The 22,583-nt window shown below is 43.3% G+C and overlaps 1 pseudogene; it reads right to left on the reverse strand.

Moving 5' to 3' along the window:
- Positions 1-22,306, reverse strand: part of LOC115205819 (autophagy-related protein 16-1-like) — a 46,017-nt pseudogene extending 23,711 nt beyond the window's left edge.
- Between the last annotated feature and the right edge of the window lie 277 nt (positions 22,307-22,583).

A 22,583-nucleotide genomic window follows, 5' to 3' on the forward strand; every position in this document is an offset into this window, starting at 1 on the left:
CGCGATTAAACTGATTAATCGTTTAACTGTAATTAAACTAGGAGATCGGGGCACCAAGGAAAATTATATTATAGGCCGATTATCTTCTGGTTTAAATGGTGTATTTTACCTCGCGTCCAGTCTCATTCCAAACGTCGTAAATTGTTGTATCTGCACGAATCCAGCCTTTACTAAAAGTCATCAATTGTCTTAAAATCAATTATTTACTAAACTAAGTAATTCACACAAAGTCTCTCTCTCTCTCTCTCCAACTTTCTAAGCACTTGTATAGATTCATTAGATAAATCAGACCTAGGTTCAAATACTACCTAGGGTTTAACAATTATTTTCAAAGACATCTCTCACACGCCCACCGTTCAAAAGTTTGGGGTCACTTAGAAATGTCCTTGTTTTTGAAAGAAAAGCACATATTTTGTCCATTAAAATAACATCAAATTGATCAGAAATATAGTGTAGACATTGTTAATGTTGCAAATAACTAAAAGTCATTTAAAAAAGTAATGAAATAAAAAACTATTGGTATAAACAATATGCAGATTAACAACAACTTCACCCAAGCCTTTCATATCATATGTCAAGGTGTAGCTACTTCCATTGTTTAGATCTACATCAAGACTGGCTATAGGGGCCGTTTCTGGAAAGGGTTTCACTAAGAACATGTTGGAGTCCCACTCCCACCTGGGGGTGCGGCTGAGCGGCCGGTCGGGAGAGGCCTTTCCAGTGCCCTTCCCAGAATCCTCAACTAGAACCGATGTCATCTTCCCTGAGGACAGGAGAGCAGAAAAGTTAACCACCAACACTATGGGTGAGTCTCAATTGTATTTCCTTGATCCCTCACATCCTCTCTCATTACTAACTGTGCAGTGTAATAAACAGTTTAATATTCAAATGCATAACATTTGATTAATGCAACATTTGAGGTAGACTGATTAAATATTGTATGGAAAATGAAGGGGATGATTAAGATGCTTTGCGACAGTAAAGAAATGTACCTGACTAAACGGTTATCCCCAGTTGAGCTCAGAACTGATCAGTTTAGCTCACCAAGTCCTCTATCCTGCTTCGTATTATATCCCTCCGCTCAGAGTAGACTTCTGTGGTTCTATGGTAAACTGTACTTACGTACATGGGCAGTGGCTCCTTCGCAGCATCTGCGAGCTCCTTCTGAAGCTTGGCTTGTGTCCGCCTGGAATGAAAAGCAACTTTTATTTTTTACAAAAATACATAAATTACTGGATTGCACAACAACCTAACAGTTATTTGGAAGGTTTTATTTAAACTGAAGGTTACTTGGTCATTTTGCCTACTTTAGTTGAATCCATTTACATTTACATTTAAGTCATTTAGCAGACGCTCTTATCCAGAGCGACTTACAAATTGGTGCATTCACCTATAATATCCAGTAGAACAAACACTTTACAATAGTGCATCTAAATCCTTTAAAGGGGGGGGGTTAGAAGGATTACTTTATCCTATCCCAGGTATTCCTTAAAGAGGTGGGGTTTCAGGTGTCTCCGGAAGGTGGTGATTGACTCCGCTGTCCTGGCATCGTGAGGGAGATTGTTCCACCATTGGGGTGCCAGAGCGGCGAACAGTTTTGACTGGGCTGAGCGGGAACTGTGCTTCCTCAGAGGTAGGGAGGCGAGCAGGCCAGAGGTGGATGAACGCAGTGCCCTTGTTTGGGTGTAGGGCCTGATCAGAGCCTGAAGGTACGGAGGTGCCGTTCCCCTCACAGCTCCGTAGGCAAGCACCATGGTCTTGTAGCGGATGCGAGCTTCAACTGGAAGCCAGTGGAGAGAGCGGAGGAGCGGGGTGACGTGAGAGAACTTGGGAAGGTTGAACACCAGACGGGCTGCGGCGTTCTGGATGAGTTGTAGGGGTTTGATGGCACAGGCAGGGAGCCCAGCCAACAGCGAGTTGCAGTAATCCAGACGGGAGATGACAAGTGCCTGGATTAGGACCTGCGCCGCTTCCTGTGTGAGGCAGGGTCGTACTCTGCGAATGTTATCCATTGATCCATTGATTGCTAGTTGCTCTAGATAAGAGCATTTGCTTCATGATTAAAATATACTGCTCAAAAAAAATAAAGGGAACACTTAAACAACACAATGTAACTCCAAGTCAATCACACTTCTGTGAAATCAAACTGTCCACTTAGGAAGCAACACTGATTGACAATACATTTCACATGCTGTTGTGCAAATGGAATAGACAACAGGTGGAAATTATAGGCAATAAGCAAGACACCCCCAATAAAGGAGTGGTTCAGCAGGTGGTACCACAGACCACTTCTCAGTTCCTATGCTTCCTGGCTGATGTTTTGGTCACTTTTGAATGCTGGCGGTGCTTTCACTCTAGTGGTAGCATGAGACGGAGTCTACAACCCACACAAGTGGCTCAGGTAGTGCAGCTCATCCAGGATGGCACATCAATGCGAGCTGTGGCAAGAAGGTTTGCTGTGTCTGTCAGCGTAGTGTCCAGAGCATGGAGGCGCTACCAGGAGACAGGCCAGTACATCAGGAGACGTGGAGGAGGCCGTAGGAGGGCAACAACCCAGCAGCAGGACCGCTACCTCTGCCTTTGTGCAAGGAGGAGCAGGAGGAGAACTGCCAGAGCCCTGCAAAATGACCTCCAGCAGGCCACAAATGTGCATGTGTCTGCTCAAACGGTCAGAAACAGTCTCCATGAGGGTGGTATGAGGGCCCGACGTCCACAGGTGGGGGTTGTGCTTACAGCCCAACACCGTGCAGGACGTTTGGCATTTGCCAGAGAACACCAAGATTGGCAAATTCGCCACTGGCGCCCTGTGCTCTTCACAGATGAAAGCAGGTTCACACTGAGCACGTGACAGACGTGACAGAGTCTGGAGACGCCGTGGAGAACGTTCTGCTGCCTGCAACATCCTCCAGCATGACCGGTTTGGCGGTGGATCAGTCATGGTGTGGGGTGGCATTTCTTTGGGGGGCCGCACAGCCCTCCATGTGCTCGTCAGAGGTAGCCTGACTGCCATTAGGTACCGAGATGAGATCCTCAGACCCCTTGTGAGACCATATGCTGGTGCGGTTGGCCCTGGGTTCCTCCTAATGCAAGACAATGCTAGACCTCATGTGGCTGGAGTGTGTCAGCAGTTCTTGCAAGAGGAAGGCATTGATGCTATGGACTGGCCCACCCGTTCCCCAGACCTGAATCCAATTGAGCACATCTGGGACATCATGTCTCGCTCCATCCACCAACGCCACGTTGCACCACAGACTGTCCAGGAGTTGGCGGATGCTTTAGTCCAGGTCTGGGAGGAGATCCCTCAGGAGACCATCCGCCACCTCATCAGGAGCATGCCCAGGTGTTGTAGGGAGGTCATACAGGCACGTGGAGGCCACACACACTACTGAGCCTCATTTTGACTTGTTTTAAGGACATTACATCAAAGTTGGATCAGCCTGTAGTGTGGTTTTCCACTTTCATTTTGAGTGTGACTCCAAATCCAGACCTCCATGGGTTGATAAATTGGATTTCCATTGATTATTTTTGTGTGATTTTGTTGTCAGCACATTCAACTATGTAAAGAAAAAAGTATTTCATAAGATTATTTCTTTCATTCAGATCTAGGATGTGTTTTTTCAAGTGTTCCCTTTATTTTTTTGAGCAGTGTACAAAAACGTACTATAATTGCAGGCCACTTGGGGGCACCTACACAATTGATCACTGAACCACAACTGGGTCTCCAAGCCATCTCAACTCCAAGCCAGCCACCTAGTCGCTCCATATTGAACATTAATGGCGCCGGAGGAGATGGCTGCCGTTTTACGGTCCCCTAACCAATTGTGCTATTGTGTGTGTTGTTTATCGTTATTTTTAAACTTATTTTGTACATAATGTTTCTGCCACCGGCTCTCATGACCGAATATAGCTTCTAGATATCAGGACAGCGATTACTCATCTCATACTGGAAGATTTTTTTCTTTAAAAGAGTCAGACGCAAAGGAATTATTTCAGATTGCAGACAAGGCCCTCATCCCTGTCATTCGCAGGAGAAAGAGACATCGAGGACAAAGGTCGGGGTGCCTTGTAAGGATCCAATGACGAGAGGGTAATCTACCTTTACCATCGGTCCTATTAGCCAACTTATAATGATTTGATAATAAAAACTACGATAACCTATCTCCTACCAACAGGACATTAAAAACTGTAAGATCTTGTGTTTCACAGAGTCGTGGATGAACGACATGAATAACATACAGCTTGCGGGTTTTACGCTGTTTCAGCAGGATAGAACGGCCTCTGGTAATACAAGGGGTGGCGGTGTATGTATATTTGTAAACAGCTGGTGCACAAAATCTAATAGTAAAGAAGACTAGGTTTTGCTCGCCTGAAGTAGAATATATGATAAGCTGTAGACCACGCTATTTATCAAGAGTTTAAATCTATATTCATTGTAGCAGGAAAAAGCTCATGCAGAGGTGACGCTCCTACCGGCCGGGGACTTTATTGCAGGGTAACTAAATCAGTTTCACCAAATTTCTACCAGCATGTTAAATGTGCAACCAGAGGGGGAATAAATAAAAAATAAACTCTAGATCCCCTTTACGCCACACACAGACACATACAAAGCTCTCCCTCCAATTGGCAAACTCTATCCTCCCAGTTCCTGCTTACAAGCAAAAACTAAAGCAGAAAGCACCAGTGACTCGGTTAATAATAAAAACAATTTTTTTACGTGGTCAGATGAAGCAGATGCTAAGCTACAGGACTGTTTTGCTAGCACAGACTGGAATATCTTCCGGGATTCTTCCGATGGCATTGAGGAGTACACCACATCAGTCACTGGCTTCATCAATAAGTGCATCGATGACGTCGTCACCACAGTGACTGTACGTACCTACCACGACCAGAAGCCGTGGATTACAGGCAACATCCGTACTGAGCTAAAGGGTCGAGTTGCCGCTTTCAAGGAGCGGGACTCAAACCCGGAAGCTTATAAGAAATCCTGCTATGCCCTCCGACGAACCATCAAACAGGCAAAGCATCAATACAGGACTAAGATTGAACCGTACTACACCGGCTCCGACCCTCATCAGATGTGGCAGGGCTTGCAAACTATTACAGACAACAAGATGCCCAGTGACACAAGCCTATCAGAAGAGTTAAGTGCCTTTTATCCTCGTGTCGAGGTAAGCAACACTGAAACATGCATGAGAGCATCAGCTGTTCAGGACGACTGTGTGATAACGCTCTCCGTAGCCGATGTGAATAAGACCTTTAAACAGGTCAGACGGATGTGGCCAGACGGATTACTAGTACGTGTGTACTCTGAGCATGCACTGACCAACTGGCAAGTGTCTTCATTGACATTTTCAAACTCTCCCTTTGAATTTAATACCAACATTTTTCAAGCAGACCACCATTGTCCTTGTGCCCAAGAACAATAAGGTACCCTGCCTAACTGACTACAGACCCATAGCACCCACGTCTGTAGCCATGAAGTGCTTTGAAAGGCTGGTCATGGCTCACATCAACACCATTATCCCAGAAACCCTAGACCCACTACAATTTCCAACCGCACCAACAGATCCACAGATGCAATCTGTATTGCACTCAACATGACCTTTCCCAGGCCTCCCGGGTGGCGCAGTGGTCTAAGGCACTGCATCGCAGTGCCAGCTGTGCCACCAGAGATTCTGGTTTGAGCCCAGGCTCTCTCGCAGCCGGGAGGCCCATGAAGCGGTGAACAATTGGCCCAGCGTCGTCCGGGTTAGGCCAGCAGGGATATCCTTGTCTCATTGCGCACTAGCGACTCCTGTGGCGGGCCGGGCACAGCGGTGTTTCCTCCGACACATTGGTGCGGCTGGCTTCCGGGTTGGATGTGCATTGTGTCAAGAAGCAGTGCAGCTTGGTTTAGTTGTGCTTCGGAGGACGCATGGCTCTCAACCGTCGCCTCTCCCGAGTCCGTATGGGAGTTGCAGCGATGAGACAAGACTAAATACTACCGATTGGATACCACAAAATTGGGAGAAAAAAAAAGGGGGGGAAAAATAAATAAAACTGGCCTTTCCCACCTGCACAAAAGGAACACTTGTGAGAATGTTATTAAATCGACTACAGCTCAGCATTCAACACCATAGTGCCCTCAAAGCTCATCACTAAGCTAAGGACACTGGGACTAAACACCTCCCTCTGCAACTGGATCCTGGACTTCCTGACGGGCCACCCCCAGGTGGTTAGGGTAGGCAACACCACAGCGGCCACACCATCATTAAGTAGTTAACCAACCATAGTATACACTATAGATATTATCTTCTTCAAAAAGTCATATTTGAAGAACAAGCTAATGTTCAAATTTCACCCTTTTGATTGATCATGTCCCATGATCATGAGTAATCCTTTATTTTCAGCCATCAGTCACAGCATCTTTGGGGACAGGGCAGAGGTCGTGAGTGATAAGGCAATGAGGCCCATGAGAAACTCAAATATTGGAGCCTTTGATTCTTATTCTCTGTCCAGCACTGATAAACAGAAGTGCTTTGAACAAGATCCTTTCTGACATTGAAAAGCAAGATTTGTTCCTAAAATATAAATACAATTTCAACTTCAGTTTCTTGGTCAAGTTAATGTGCTGGTTAGAATTAAGCTGTTCATCTAACCAAATCCCAAGATACTTATAGGTGACCCTATCAATTTGCTGCCCTTTTAAAGTTAAAATCTGCAAGTGACTCCATCCGTCTACTTTCATAGAAGAGAAAACCATACATTGTGTGTTCCTTGCATTAAGCACCAGTTTCAATTCGAAAAATTGCCTTTGAATAGCATCAAAAGCCAACTAAGTCCTGGAAAGCCTTCTCAATAATAGATTCTCTACAATAAATAATTGCGTCATCAGCATACAGATGGAGATTTGCAGAGTCCGTCTTCCCTTCGAAAATAAGGGTTAAATTCATCAGGGCCAGACGCCTTCTTAATATAAATAGATTTGAGTGCCTTTACAACTTCTGAAAGAGCAATCTTGGTAAAAGGAAATAGATGAACCATAGGCCCACATGCGGCAGTTTCATTCACAGTCTCATTCGAGATGTTAGGATGAAGTTCATTATCAAATAAATGCCAAGCCTTAGCAAAATGCTTATTAAAAACATGTCAAGCAGTTTATTCTTGTCAGTCCCATCCATTGAATTTAGATGTCAACTTCAGCAGAAGACCAGAGTTTGTGTTAGCATTCATGGGTTTAATAGTTTTCCATAATTTCCTCGGTTTATTGAGGTTTGCCTTGGTTGATTCGTTATAGAAGCCAAATTTGCATTTCTGTTTTAACAAGGTGCATTCATTTCTCAGTACCCTAAATAACTGCCAGTCGGCCTTGGAATTAGCCTTTCTGGCTTTGGCCCATTGTGTGTTTTGTTTATGGATCAAATCAGATTTGTCTCTACCTCTTACCTGGTACTTTTTGAGAGGGACGTGTTTATCACAGATGGTAGAAAACGTGAAATGAAAATAGTGCTACCGCAATGGCTGGAATAAGCGCAATCCTATCCCAGTTGCATGCATAAAGTTCACACAGGAATGCCTGCTCACAGAACTGTGTAAAATTTCAATTGACTATGACCCGAGGGAGCACTTCAGGATTTTAGTGTCTAAAGCAAGCAACTGCACAATGATCATTTAAAATCAAGTTTACAGCATTCAATAACTGCAGTTTCAATGCTAAATTTGAAAGATAAAAGCTACCATCATTCAAAGTAGGGTTTGGCGGTATCGCTGGGGTATGGAGATGAGATTATTTTGATAGACTAGGCAATGAGCCATAACCCATGTAGGCAGCAATTAAAACCATATGTACAAAAACACCCATTTAAACCATTGAATCCAACAATACACTAGAATGAAAATCAAAATATGTTGAATCAGTCTTAAAATTTAAATGCTCAAAAAATGTTCAGCTGTAACCTACAGGTCTAGTAGTCAGACACCATGTGTGTGCACGAGCATTGCTGCCTTAGAACGCCAGCACGTTCAACAGTCGCTGCAGTAATATGCTGACAGGGATTTCACCCAGTGTGTGGATCTGGTAAAATGCGTCCAGTCGCCTTGCAGTAGGCTACTGCAGTGAGGCAGAAGCGGGCCATGTAGACCAGCCAATCACGTTATGTCAGCGCAGATTCCGACCTCCATCACACAGCACAGGAAAGCAGAAGAGTCAGAGGACTCCAGTAGATTGGCAGAACATATGAAAAGCCTGACTGTCGAGGAGTATCCAAGGCTATTCGGCGCTACGTGTCTAGACAGTCACAGTGCAGATGTATCCTCTCTCAGCTATCAGGGAGGGCAACACACCGGCACACATTGTGTAGAAAACAGCAGATGTCACTACTTGGTTTACTAACGATTTTAACACTTTGATTCTGTAGGACAACTCCCACAGCCAATAATGGTTTTGCTAAGTAATAAAAACTTGTTACACTTGAAACAAAAAAAAGACAAAACGCTCAGCATAACTGCCCTGCCGCCATCTTGAACGGATGTTGGCGTACAGCCTACATAGCGGTAGGCCTACGTGATAATATTGCAATTTGCGGGAAAACACTTGTGGGCGGTTTCATGGACAGAGATTCAACATTTAGAGAAAGCAGAGATCTAAAGATGCAACCACTATCATGGGTTGCTAATATAACTAGGATAATGCCTTTGAATGCTATAAAATTAAAGTTGATTTGAAAACCAATAGAACAGGAGAGCGCATATGAGGACAACTTTATAAAATAATTGCCTCCATATTTCCACGGTGGGGTTTTGGCTAGGCTACTTTGAAACAAGATAAGAAATGCATCATATGAAAGAAACATCCAGCTTTCAAACATGGAACAGGAAAAATATAGCGATGCTAATGATAAATGGAAAGGTTTCCCAAAAACCTTAAAATGTTAACTAGCTACAAAGTAGCCTACGCCTACTAGGGTTGGGCGGTATCCAGATTTTCATACCATACCAGGGTATACAGTATTACCGGAAGCACACACAAGGGGAGCTATTTCCATTTGACACACAAAACAATTTGAGCAACAGGGATCTTGATCCAGGAGGGGATTGAATCTCTCTGCAGTACCAAGAAGCTTGATATCTAGCCACATGAGCGCCCCCCCTTGGGTTGTGCCATGGCGGAGATTTTTGTGGGCTATACTCGGCCTCGTCTTCGGACGGTAAGTTGGTGGTTGTAGACATCCCTCTAGTGGTGTGGGGGCTGTGCTTTGGCAAAGTGGGTGGGGTTATATCCTGCCTGTTTGGCCCTGTCCGGGGGTATCATCGGATGGGGCCACAGTGTCTTCTGATCCCTCCTGTCTCAGCCTCCAGTATTTATGCTGCAGTAGTTTATGTGCCGGGGGGCTAGGGTCAGTCTGTTTCATCTGGAGTATTCTCTTGTCTTATCCGGTGTCCTGTGTGAATTTAAATATGCTCTCTCTAATTCTCTCTTTCTTTCTTTCTCTCGGAGGACCTGAGCCCTAGGACCATGCCTCGGGACTACCTGGCATGATGACTCCTTGCTGTCCCCAGTCCACCTGGCCATGCTGCTGCTCCAGTTTCAACTGTTCTGCCTGCGGCTACGGAACCCTGACCTGTTCACCGGACGTGCTTGTTGCACCCTCGACAACTACAATGATTATTATTATTATTATTGTTTGACCATGCTGGTCATTTATGAACATTTTAACATCTTGACCATGTTCTGTTATAATATCCACCCGGCACAGCCAGAAGAGGACTGGCCACCCCTCATAGCCTGGTTCCTCTCTAGGTTTCTTCCTAGGTTTTTGGCCTTTCTAAGGAGTTTTTCCTAGGGAGTTTTTCCTAGCCACCGTGCCTCTTTCACATGCTGTTTGGGGTTTTAGGCTGGGTTTCTGTACAGCACTTTCAGATTTCAGCTGATATACGAAGGGCTATATAAATACATTTGATTTGATTTGATTTTGATTTGTAATGACACATTTTAGATTTCTTATAGTTATACACAGTCAGTTAGGAAAGCAAAGGCTAGCTTTTTCAAACAGAAATTTGCATCCTGCAGCACTAATTCCAAAAAGTTTTGGGACACTAAAGTCCATGGAGAATAAGAGCACCTCCTCCCAGCTGCCCACTGAGACTAGGAAACTCTCACCACTGATAAATCCACAATAAATTGAGAATTTCAATAAGCATCTCTACGGCTGGCCATGCTTTCCACCTGGCTACCCCAACCCCGGCCAACAGCTCTGCACCCCCATATCCATCCTGCCCTGCCTGCCTAAAGTCTTCAAAAGCCAAGTGAACAAACAGATCACCGACCATTTCGAATCCCACCATACCTTCTCCGCTATGCAATCTGGTTTCCGAGCTGGTCACAGGTGCACCTCAAGCCACTCTCTAGGTCCTAAACGATATCATAACCGACATCAATAAGAGACAATACTGTGCAGCCGTATTCATCGCCCTGGCCAAGGCTTTCGACTCTCAATCACCACATTCTTATCGGCAGACTCAATAGCCTTGGTTTCTCAAATGACTGCCTCGCCTGGTTCACCAACTACTTTGCAAACAGTTCAGTGTTTCAAATCGGAGGGCCTGTTGTCTGGACCTCTGGCAGTCTCTATGGGGGTGCCACAGGGTTCAATTCTCAGGCCGACTCTCTTCTCTGTATACATCAACGATGTCGCTCTTGCTGCGGGTGATTCTCTGATCAACCTCTACGCAGATGACACCATTCTGTATACATCTTGCCCTTCTTTGGACACTTAACGAACCTCCAAACAAGCTTCAACGCCATACAACACTCCTTCCGTGGCCTCCAACTGCTTTTAAATGCTAGTAAAACTAAATGCATGCTCTTCAAATCGATCGCTGCCCGCACCGACCCGCATCACTACTCTGGGCAGTTCGGACTTAGAATATGTGGACTATAAAACTATAAATACCTAGGTGTCTGGTTAGACAAAACTCTCCTTCCAGACTCACATCAAGTATCTCCAATCCAAAATAAAAACTAGAAGAATCGGCTTCCTATTTCGCAACAAAGCCTCCTTCACCCATGCTGCCAAACATGCCCTCGTAAAACTGACTATCCTACCGATCCTTGACTTAAAAAATAGCCTCCAACACTCTACTCAGCAAATTGGATGCAGTCTATCACAGTGCCATCCGTTTTGTCACCAAAGCACCATATACTACCCACCACTGCGACCTGTACACTCATTGGCTGGTCCTCGCTACACATTCGTCACCAAACCCACTGGCTCCAGGTCATCTAGAAGTCTTTGCTAGGTAAAGCCCCGCCTTCTCAGCTCACAGGTCACCAATACACACGCTCCAGCAGGTATATTTCACAGGTCATCCCCAAAGCCAACACCTCCTTTGGCCGCCTTTCCTTACAGTTCTCTGCTACCAATAACTGGAATGAAATGCAAAATCACTAAAGCTGGAGACTCATATCTCCCTCTCTAACTTTAAGCATCAGCTGTCAGAGCAGCTTACCGATCGCTGCAGCTGCACACAGCCCATCTGTAAATAGCCCATCCACCCAACTACCTACCTCATTTGTTTTTCTGCTCTTTTGCACACCAGTATTTCTACTTGCACATCCTCATCTGCACATATCACTCCAGTGTAAATTGTTAAATTGTAATTACTTCGCCACCATTGGCATTTGTTTATCCATTTACATTTACGTCATTTAGCAGTCATTTAGCAGACGCTCTTATCCAGAGCGACTTACCTTATCCCATGTGTAACTCTGTTTTTTGTGTTGAACTGCTTTGCTTTATCTTGGCCAGGTCACAGTTGTAAACGAGAACTTGTTCTCAACTGGCCTACCTGGTTAAATAAAGGTGAAATAAAAAAATAAAGTTATAAGCTGTGGCGTAGCACACACACCCCTGCTTATAACTGAATTTCTGACTCAGTTGACAGCCTAATTCATCTATTAGCCTACTTTCAAAGCACAGCTTGGTTTGGCCTGACTGAGACCAATCTGGGATCAAACATTTTAGGTCTTTGAGAGTCAGTTTGTCTTAGAATTTGTCATGCAGGGTGACATTCCGTTGCCAGGCAGGCCATATTCTGTTTTTTTTTCAACATTTTTGTATACTCACTTTTCCCAGGCACCACTGCCCATCCATGTTGTTTCCAACTATCAGGGGTATATTCACCAGGGTTTAATAGCGGGAACCGGGTTACTAATATTTACAGAGATTTCTCAACCAAACCGACTCCCTTTTACCGGGATAAATAACTTAGAAACCGATTTATTTAAGGTAATAGCAGTGACGCCCAAAGCAAGTAGCTCATGGATGTGCGTTTCAACAATACTGTGCTTCTCACAGCTAGCTCTGCATGATCAATCATCAATGCACAGTGCGTGTCTGAGTGTGCGCTGTTGTAATAGCTTAGTATTTACTATATTATTTATGCATATTGTTTATTCTGAAACTGTACATGCGACATTGAAATGCAGTTACTAGGCCTACAGAATTGCCTACAACTTTTGAGCTACCAGTAGTGTAGGCCTAGCTATAATTCATTGCAAAAATATTTCCTGTGTAGAGCTTCACTAAAACTAATGCCACAGAGGCAGAATACAAATCTGCAATGGCAGAATAAAATGTAGCAAACAGGCGGTTAGATAGAATTGATATGACATGCATGACCTACACCCCCCAACATTTGCGAGGCAAGTGCAGAGGGGGGATTCTAGTAGTGAAACGTCCTAGAACGTTACAGTCCTGCCTCAAGCCGACGCAAGCAATGGAGGAAATTCTAGCAGAACTGGCTGCGAGTGACGGAGTCTACCATGCAAACAGCACACACAATCTACCATAGCTGCCAGACCATTCCACCATATGCTGCAGTCCAATTTCATCTTGAGCTCTTTCCCAAACTCTTCCTTCACGTAGCATACCGCCTGGCCTGTAGTTTGTCGTAATTGACATGACTTCCGAAAGTTGGTTCAATCTTCTTCAATTTCTCTAATGTGCTGTGCAGCTCACCTCAGGCTACTGTTTCTTCACGCTCCCCATCTTCTTTAGCTTCAACACAAGTTTATGCAGCCAGAAGGTTCACGGTTCATTCATTTTATGCTGTGGCTATATTTGGAAACAATGTAACTAGCCTGTGTGTTTTCACCAATATTTTATTTTGTGAAAAGCCCAATTTATTCTTGGCCTACTGTACGTCAGGTGTTGATTTATTCATTCATTCATTTAATTATAACAATATGAATAGCCTATGTCTACATTAAGGCCTAGTTGTAGCATACATGTTTTACACTTAGCAAAAATAGAAAGCAACATGTCATGTGCTGGTCCCATGTTTCACGAGCTAAAAAATAAGATCAACAAACCTGTTTACATTCCTGTGAGTGAGCATTTCTCCTCTGCTAACATATGCCATACCTGTCAGGTGGATGGGTTATCAAGAAGCTGATTAAACAGCATGATCATTACGCAGGTGAACCTTGTGCTGGGGACAAAAGGCCACTAAAATGTGCAGTTGTCACAATGCCATAGATGTCGCAAGTTGCGGGAACATGCAATGCTTTAAACTTAATTTCTCTAACATAAGCTGTTGTTTTAGATATTTTGGCAGTTTGTACAACCTGCATCACAACCGCAGACCATGTGTAACCACGCCAACCCACAACCTCCACATCCGACATCACCTGCAGGATTGTCTGAGACCAGCCACCCAGACAGCTGATGAAACTGGGTTTGCACCGATATGACATTTTTGTCTGATACTTTCCTTGCCAAAAAACCTGATACCAATAATCAATATTAAACATTTTAGCGGCCTTTTAAGCATTCTAGTACAGTTAAATAGTTGAAACAGACCAAAAAGTTATTGTTGGCATTTACATATGTCCCCATTACCAGTAAAACAAAACCTATCTTTCACTTACTTGCTGTGCTGTTTCGTTGTTCAGTCGCTTCATTCTCAACCAGGATTTCATCATACATGTCAAACAGTGAAGTTTCAGCTCTGTCCGTGGGTTCTCTTCCTCAGTGTGCACTGTCAGTTTCCATCTTGTCCAGCTGTGTCTAACATTTCACGTAAACCCTGTGTCTGCATCGAAGTAGCGGTTCTTGTACCTAGCATTGAGGCGACACAAGAGGCTCAGAGAGAATGCCACCAAATCGCTTGTAGAGTACTTTTGCAAGTTAACCCCACAGTCTGTCTGCAGTTTGGTTGTGCAGGCGTTTCAATGCCATGACAGAGGGTATCACGTCTGCTGCAGACGCAGTTGATGAGCTTATTTCGCGAGTCCGTTGTTCGAATGGAGCGTTTGTTTCCAGCATGTTCTCATGCCATTTGAAATGGCAGCAGCGGTATGAGAACCAGCACATTCTTGAGCATGCAATACGGCTTCCCTCAGTACAAAATCCTCGTCAACCCACTGTGCTGTCAGACTCTGCATACGCATGGTACTAACATCGCTGGTCCAAAGGTCAGTCGGGAAGCTAATAGCAGTGACGCCCAAAGCAAGTAGCTCATGGATGTGCGTTTCAATAATACTGTGTAACTCCGGTAGGGCAACATCTGAAAAATAGCACCTACTTGGTAGTGTGTACCGGGGCTCGAGGTGCTCAACCAGTCGGCAGAAGTCAACATCATCCACGACAGAGAGCGGTTGATTGTCAAGGGCAATGAATTCCATTTCGCCTTTGAGTTGAGTCTCAAATGACTGCACGACTTGAACTTGTTTAGTTGTTGGAAGTGTGCGCTTTTGTTCTAAGTTGCTGAACGTCTGGGGATGATGCACTTTCAAATGAGCAATTATGTTTGTGGTATTGAAAGATTTCACTTTCTCCCCTCCTCGGGAAATAATAGCAGCACAAACGTTGCATATGGCCTTTGTTATTTTCCTTCGAAACTTCAAAATAGATCCACACAGCAGACATTGTGGGCTAGGTTAGGAATAGGTATGCATGGAATCTATTTTTTTTTATACCCTGTTTTTGCCCCAATTTTGTGATATCAAATTGGTAGTTACAGTCTTGTCGCTGCAACTCCCGTACAGACTTGGGAGAGGTGAAGGCTGAGAGGCGTGCGTCCTCCGAAACACAACCAAGCCGCAATGCTTCTTGACAATTCCCACTAAACCTGGAAGCCAGCCGCACCAATGTGTCAGAGGAAACACCATGGACCTGGCGACCATGTCAGCGTGCACTGCGCCCGGCCCACCACAGAAGTAGCTAGTGCACGATGGGATAAGACATCCCTGCCGGCCAAACCCTCCCCTAACCCAGACGACACTGTGCCAATTGTACACCGCCCCATGGGTCTTCCGGTCGCGGCCAACTGCAACAAAGCCTGGACTCGAACCCAGAATCTCTAGGGGCACAGCTAGCACTGCGCTGCAGTGCCTTAAAACACTGCGCAAGTCAGGAGGCCAACACGTCAGCTTTGACATCGATTTTGCACATCGGTGTTAAACGAATCGGGCCGATGCTGGCATTTTTAGCTAATATCGGTCGATTCCGATTAGCTTACCGATATATCGCGCATCCCTAGTTTGCACAACCAAAGAATTCCTGCACAAAATATCAGAAAGCGTCTCAAGGAAGCTTATCTGCATGATCGTCGTCCTCACCAGGATCTTGACCTTTACTGCAGTTTGGCGTAGTAACCGACTTAAGTGGGAAAATGCTCAACTTCGATGGCCACTGACACGCTGGAGAAGTGTGCTCTTCACAGCTGAATCCAGGGTTCAGCTGTACTGGGCAGATGGCAGACAGAGTATGGCGTTGTGTGGGTGAGCGGTGTGCTGACATTAACGTTTTGAACAGAGTGCCCCATGGTGGCGGTGGGGTTATGGTATGGGCAGGCATAAGCTATGGACAACGAACACAATTGCATTTTATGGATGGCAATTTGAATGTAGAGATACCGTGACAAGATTGAGGCGCATTGTCGTGCTACTACATTGAGCATGTTAAGGATGCTCTGGATCGACGTGTATGACTTCGTTACAGTTCCCGCCAATATCCAGGAACTTTGCACAGCCATTGAAAAGGAGTGGGACAACATTCTACAGCCTAATAAACTCCATGCGAAGGAGATGTGTGGTTCTGCATGAAGCAAATGTAGGTCACACCAGATACTGACTGGTTCTGATCCACTCCAACTTTTTTTTAAGGTATGATTTCCTTATACGAACTGTAACTCAGTAAAAACTTAGAAAATGTTGCATTTATATTTTTGTTCACTGTATAAAGTGATTTGTCCATTTAAACCCGTTCTATTTTTGCCTCTGATTCAGGCTGTTTCAAACCCCAACGACAAAAATAAACAAGACGCTGCGAGATTATCAATGACTTGGCTTTGAAATTACTATTATATTTTTAGGCTAACGAACAATAACGAATGCAATAACATTTTAAATCTTTGTATAACACACGATTACATCCGATGGTTTTAATATGCTTTAGAATGACACTTCTGGTTTTAGCAGGATAGTTCTTGGATGGAACATTTGCAAAATACCAGGATAATGTTAGACCCAAGTGTTCACTTGGAGGCTAACTGAAGCAAACAGGCCGAAACGGGGAGGGACCTAGCTGACCCAAGTTACGCTAAGGTTTCCACTAATGAATACATGTTAATACGTGAGAGGTAACCCAGGAACTTTTACAGCAGGGTGCCAAACTCTTTCCATGGAGGGCCTAGTGTCTTCTGGTTTTCCCCTTTCCATTACTAATTAGTGGTGTTAAATCAATCAAGTATAGGGGAGGAGCGAAAACCTGAAGACACTCGACCCTCCGTAGAATGAGTTTGACACGTGCTTTACAGAGATGACGTCTGGTTGTTGTGCACAAATGGCTGAGTTTGCACCTCCCTCACTAAAGTTGTGGGTTCTCTGTTGAATCAAAGACTTCATAGCCTTGTTCAAATGTTATCAATTGGGATATCGGTCAGTGGTACACAGCCAAACATGTCAGGTCACATTTCTCATGATTTTGGGAAAGGGGGAGGTTCAATCACTGGTGCAGACAAATTCCAAATCTGAACCTCGAAGCCAGTTCCACTGACAGTTTTCATTTGTCCCCGCTAGTCAGGGACTGATTACTTATCAGTTAGAGAACAGAAAACCAGCAGTACTTCAGACCTCCAGGCTAGCATTTGAATACCCCCCCTGCACTAGTGTGCATGAGGAAACCACCTGGAACAGGGTTGTGTCTGAAAAAGTTTCTGGGGGTCAAATCAGTACATTCTGTCCTTGTTCATGTCCTCCTAGGCATGGTTTCCCAAAAACATCTTAAGGCTAAAATCATGATTAGAACCTTTGTAGGAGCATCGTTAAATCTGAGCCGTTTCCCAAAAACATCGTTATTAATGTTGCACTTAACTTCACTAGGGTAGGGGGCAGCATTCGGAATTCTGGATGAAAAGCGTGCCCAAATTAAACTGCCTGGTACTCGGGCCCAGAAGGTAGGAAGGATATGCATATTATAAGTAGATTTGGATAGAAAACACTCTAAAGTTTCTAAAACGGTTTGAATGGTGTCTGTGAGTATAACAGAAGTCATATGGCAGGCCAAAACCTGAGAAGATTCCATACAGGTGCCCTGTCTGACAATTTGTTGTCCCTCTGTTGCGTCTATCGAAAATACAGCATCTGTGCTGTAACGTGACACTTTCTAAGGCTTCCATTGGCTCTCTAAAGCCGCCAGAAAGTGGAATGGGGTGTCTGCTGTCTCTGGTCAAAGTACAGCAGCTCTGTTTGTGAGTGGTCAGCCTGGGGACAGTGAGACAGATGCGCGGTCACGAGAATTCTAAAAAATGAATGAAGGTAAGACCATTTTTCTTATAGGAAATGTGATTTTGGTGAAGGCTAAACTGGGTGGGTGTCTAAATAGCTAGCCCGTGATGGCTGGGCTATGTACTTAGAATATTGCAAAATGTGCTTCATCCGAAAAGCTATTTTAAAATCGGACATATCGAGTGCATAGAGGAGTTCTGTATCTATAATTCTTAAAATAATTGTTATGCTTTTTGTGAACGTTTATCGTGAGTAATTTAGTAAATTGTTAGTAAATTCCCCGGAAGTTTGCGGGGGGTATGCTAGTTCTGAACGTCACATGCTAATGTAAAAAGCTGTTTTTTGATATAAATATGAACTTGATTGAACAGACATGCATGTATTGTATAACATAATGTCCTAGGTGTGTTATCTGATGAAGATCATCAAAGATTAGTGCTGCATTTAGCTGTCTTGTGGGTTTTTGTGACATATGCTAGCTTGAAAAATGGGTGTCTGATTATTTCTGGCTGGGTACTCTGCTGACATAATCTAATGTTTTGCTTTCGCTGTAAAGCCTTTTTGAAATCGGACAGTGTGGTTAGATTAACGAGAGTCTTGTCTTTAAATAGCTGTAAAATAGTCATATGTTTGAAAAATGGAAGTTTTCGGATTTTAGAGGAATTTGTATTTCGCGCCACGCCCATCATTGGATATTGGAGCAGACGTTCCGCTAGCGGAACATCTAGATGTAAGAGGTTATTAAGTAACTGTAAGGGGTCAGACTTGACCCCGTCGACCATGACGGCCTGAGTTCTATCTTTAAGATAGTTTTATGACTATCAGTGCCCAGTCCTATAGATGACAGCTTACTCAAAAGGATAGCATGGGCTACAGTGTCAAAAGCTTTTGACAAATCTACAAACAACGCAGCACAGTGCTTTCTATCATCTAAGGCATTTGCAATATCATTTACAACAAGCATAGTGGCCGATGTGGTACTGTGTTTAGATCTAAAACCAGCTTAGAATACTGTTAGCAGAAAGAAAAGATTAACTGTTTGTTGACTATAGATTCTAGGATCTTTGCCAGACAAGGGAGCCTAGAGATGGGTCGATAGTTATCCAAATCACTACCATCCCCTCCCTTATGTAATGGCAGAACAAAAGCTGCTTTCCACACCTTAGGGATATTTCCTGTGCTTAATGTTAGATTAAAAATGTGTGTCACTGAACCAGCAATGATAGGTGCAGCACACTTAAGTACGGGTGTAAATTGTCAGAGCCTAAGGATTTCTTAGTATCAATGGCACACAGGGCAGCTAGAACCTCTGCTTCGGTTATTTTCTGGAAACTAAAAACAGGGTTACCATTTTTCAGAGTAACGGTTGAAAAGCAAGACAAAAAAATCAACTAACTGGCCAGTACCACAATGGCCACTTTTCCTTTCAAATAAAAAAACCAGCAGAGATGAAATGCTTATTAAAAGCATCACAAATAAAAAAAAATTCACTTAGAATACAGGAGTCTGAGGTAATTTGCTTAGGAAGAGAAACAGCAAAATTCCCCCATTTCAGTGAATTAACGGTTTCCCAGAATTTTGCAGGATCTCCTGCAGAATCTGTCATAGCATTAAGGAAGTAATTTGATTTGGCCTTTTTGACAGCTGCAGTACATTTATTTCTCAATTGCCTAAAAAACAGCCAATCAGCTGGAGTACCTGTTTTCCTCGCCAAGGCCCAGGCCTGATTCTTTTGCAGGAAAAGACCTGACAATTCAGGAGATGGTTCGGTTTCTTACTCTGTGATTCTTAAACGGGGCATGTTTATCAGACATAGAGGTAACAATAGAAGAGAAAAAAAAGCAAGGGCTAAAACCGGGTCCAGAAAGCAGCAAGTGGATAAAAACTCAGAGTGATATAAATCAAGGATAAAAGAAATGTTTATAATTTCTCTTAGAGATTATACAGGGATCAGAGTGTTTCAGCCTGGTATCTCTAATGCAAGCAATAGGGCAGTGGTCACTGATATCATTTGCAAAAACCCCACTGGCTGTGTATTTATGGGAGGTATTTGTTAGAATAATGTCTAGTAGAGTAGATTTTACTGGGTTCTTAAAGTTGGGACGGGTTGGTTTAGTTATCAGCTGAGTTAGATTTAGCTCAGTACAAATGTATTTTAATTTATCAGATACTTGTGAGAGCCAATCCAGGTTAAAATCTCCCAAAATCAGTAATTCAGAATTTGCATAATTAGACAGTATATCAGATAATTTGCATAGAGTACAAGGAGGAGCTGAGGGGGGGGGGGGGGGGGCGATATACCCCTGCTAGAGTTAAATGAGCATTATTACCAAGTACCAAATTTAAAACTAGACATTCATATTGCTTTGGGACAGAGGTTGATATGGACAAACATTTAAGCAGCATTTTACATAAATCGCAATACCGCCACCTCTACCAACTCTATCAGCTCTATAAATATTGTACCCAATCAACTGAACATCTGAATCAAGCACAGAATCACACAGCCACAATTCAGATACAATCAGTACATCAACATTTGATTGTGAAACCAAAATTTCAATAAAGTCCAACTTTTGGATCAGGCTTCTAGCATTCAAATGAATTATTCCAATGCCATTGCTACGGGAATTCATATCAGATGGAGTATCCAAGGTAGCACCTGAAGCTGCACTGGATGAGCAATAAACCATTTGAGCTATTGACAGAGCTCAATTTTATGGGGACAAGATTACTACTAACAATACCTCTCTGCATGTGAGTAGTATTCGCAATACGGTGATTGGACAATAATCTAGGAATTGCAGAAAGGTTGTTAACTGTAGTTTGTTCCATATTTGCAATTGAGGGACTAATTAATGAAACTGGGAGAGGAGCATTGAACATAGTCTGATAGGGGAGCGTACAATCCCAAAAGTCAACCCCCGAAAATACACAACGTCAGGTATCAAAGGCTCTACGTGAGGCAAGAGTAAGAGACATGTTGGTGGAGAGGATGCTGGAGCCATACCTGTTAAGATGTAAATTGTCCCGAAGAAATAGACCTGGTCGGTCTGTAAAAGCTGCAAAGTTATGCACAAAAATAATTCCCATCGTGCTGCAGTATCCCTTAAGCCAGGTGTGTAATTGGCGTATACGACTAAAAACTATATCCGTGTAGCGTGGGGATGGAAATGGACCGGAAACAACGCACTTCTTCCCAGATTCCAGCAGCGTATTTATCAATGTTTTAAAATAGTCTCTCAATTTCTCTGACTGCTGGAGTTTAATGTCATTTGACACAACATGGACAATGACAGTTGAAGCTGCGGAGTGCTTGCTAATAAGTAGCATATAGGTAGGGCTAAAGTGACTACACAACAGCATAGATAAGACAGTAGCAGCAGCAGCGTATGCGGTGGGTGAGTGTGAAAGTGTGTGTGACTTCAGTATTCATGCGTGTAGGCATATGTAGGGGTGTCAGTATGTCAGTAAGAGAGTTTGTGCAACAAAAGTAAATGCAGGCAGTCTGGGTAGCCTTTTGATTATCTATTTAGCAGTCTTATGGCTTGGGGGTAGAAGCTGTTCAGGGTTATGTTGGGTCCAGAGAACAGTATAGTTTGGGTGTCAATGGGCCTTCCTCTGACACCGCCTGGTATATAGGTCCTGGATGGCAGGGAGCTCGGCTTGCTGAATCAACGCGTTGTGTTGGCATAGCCATCGTTGACAGCGCAAGCAAATACACAAATCCAAAAATCCTAATTAACCTGTCAATTTTGCAGATTATGGTAGCCCTCCCTGGTCTAACTAGGCTCATGCTAGAAAACTAACGTTAACTATCTAACATTAAGCAACACATGCCAACTAACTAAAAATATTTAAAGTTACTTTGTAGCTAGTGTTTGTTAGCTAACGTTGGAATAAAGTTCACTACTGTAAGTCGCTCTGGATAAGAGCGTCTGCTAAATGACTAAAATGTAAATGTAAGTTGTTTGTACGTTACAGTACTTCTATAGCACGACAAGCTAGCTAGAAGTCTATCTGCTAAAGCTAGGTAGCTGTTTTCAAACACGAAGTCATTAGTTAGGCTGGTAGCTAGCAACAAGAGGAATGGAAAATATTGGTAACTAGCTACTTACAAATCCACTCAGATCCTGACATGCTGTAGTTTCAGCTGCCTAATTGTGTTAACTTGGCGTTAGTTGATGCTGTGAAAAAAGTTGATGATAACCACATAGCTAGCAGCCAATACGCAAATGCTAGCTAATCAAGGCAGTCGATATTCGTCAGCCGAGACGAAAGCCCAAAATATTTAGGAAAAAAAACGAGAACCATCTAAACGATTCTTCAGACACAAATGAACAGTTCCGTGTTTGCTGTATTGTTGTTTTTCAGTTTAAAATATCCCAAGGTTAACTGCCTATCTCGCTAACCAACTCCAGTCGGTCCAGCATCAATTAACTTCACAACCATTTTGGCTTTCCTTCTTTTTAGCCCGTACTATTTGTGACGTAATTTGAGTATGTAGTATGTTTATTGGTCATAGAATGGATAGGGTTAGTATGTCAAAAGTTCCCGGATGTCATACTTAAAAAAAAAAAAGTTTGTATTATTATTTTTTTTATTTTAACAGTAACATGCAAAACATAAACATAACAGCCAGAGGGATTCCAAAGAAATGAGAAAAAAGAAGAAAAAAAAATATTCCACAGTATATCAAATACAGACATATAGCGAATACATTTTGACATTTTGTTTTGTATACGTTTTAAAGACTCGAAATAGTTTTCCAAATCAATTTTTTAAAACCTAAGAAAAGGGGCTTTTTCTTCAT

The sequence above is a fragment of the Salmo trutta genome, chromosome 13, assembly GCF_901001165.1.
Source record: "Salmo trutta chromosome 13, fSalTru1.1, whole genome shotgun sequence".
Taxonomy (NCBI): Eukaryota; Metazoa; Chordata; class Actinopteri; order Salmoniformes; family Salmonidae; genus Salmo; species Salmo trutta.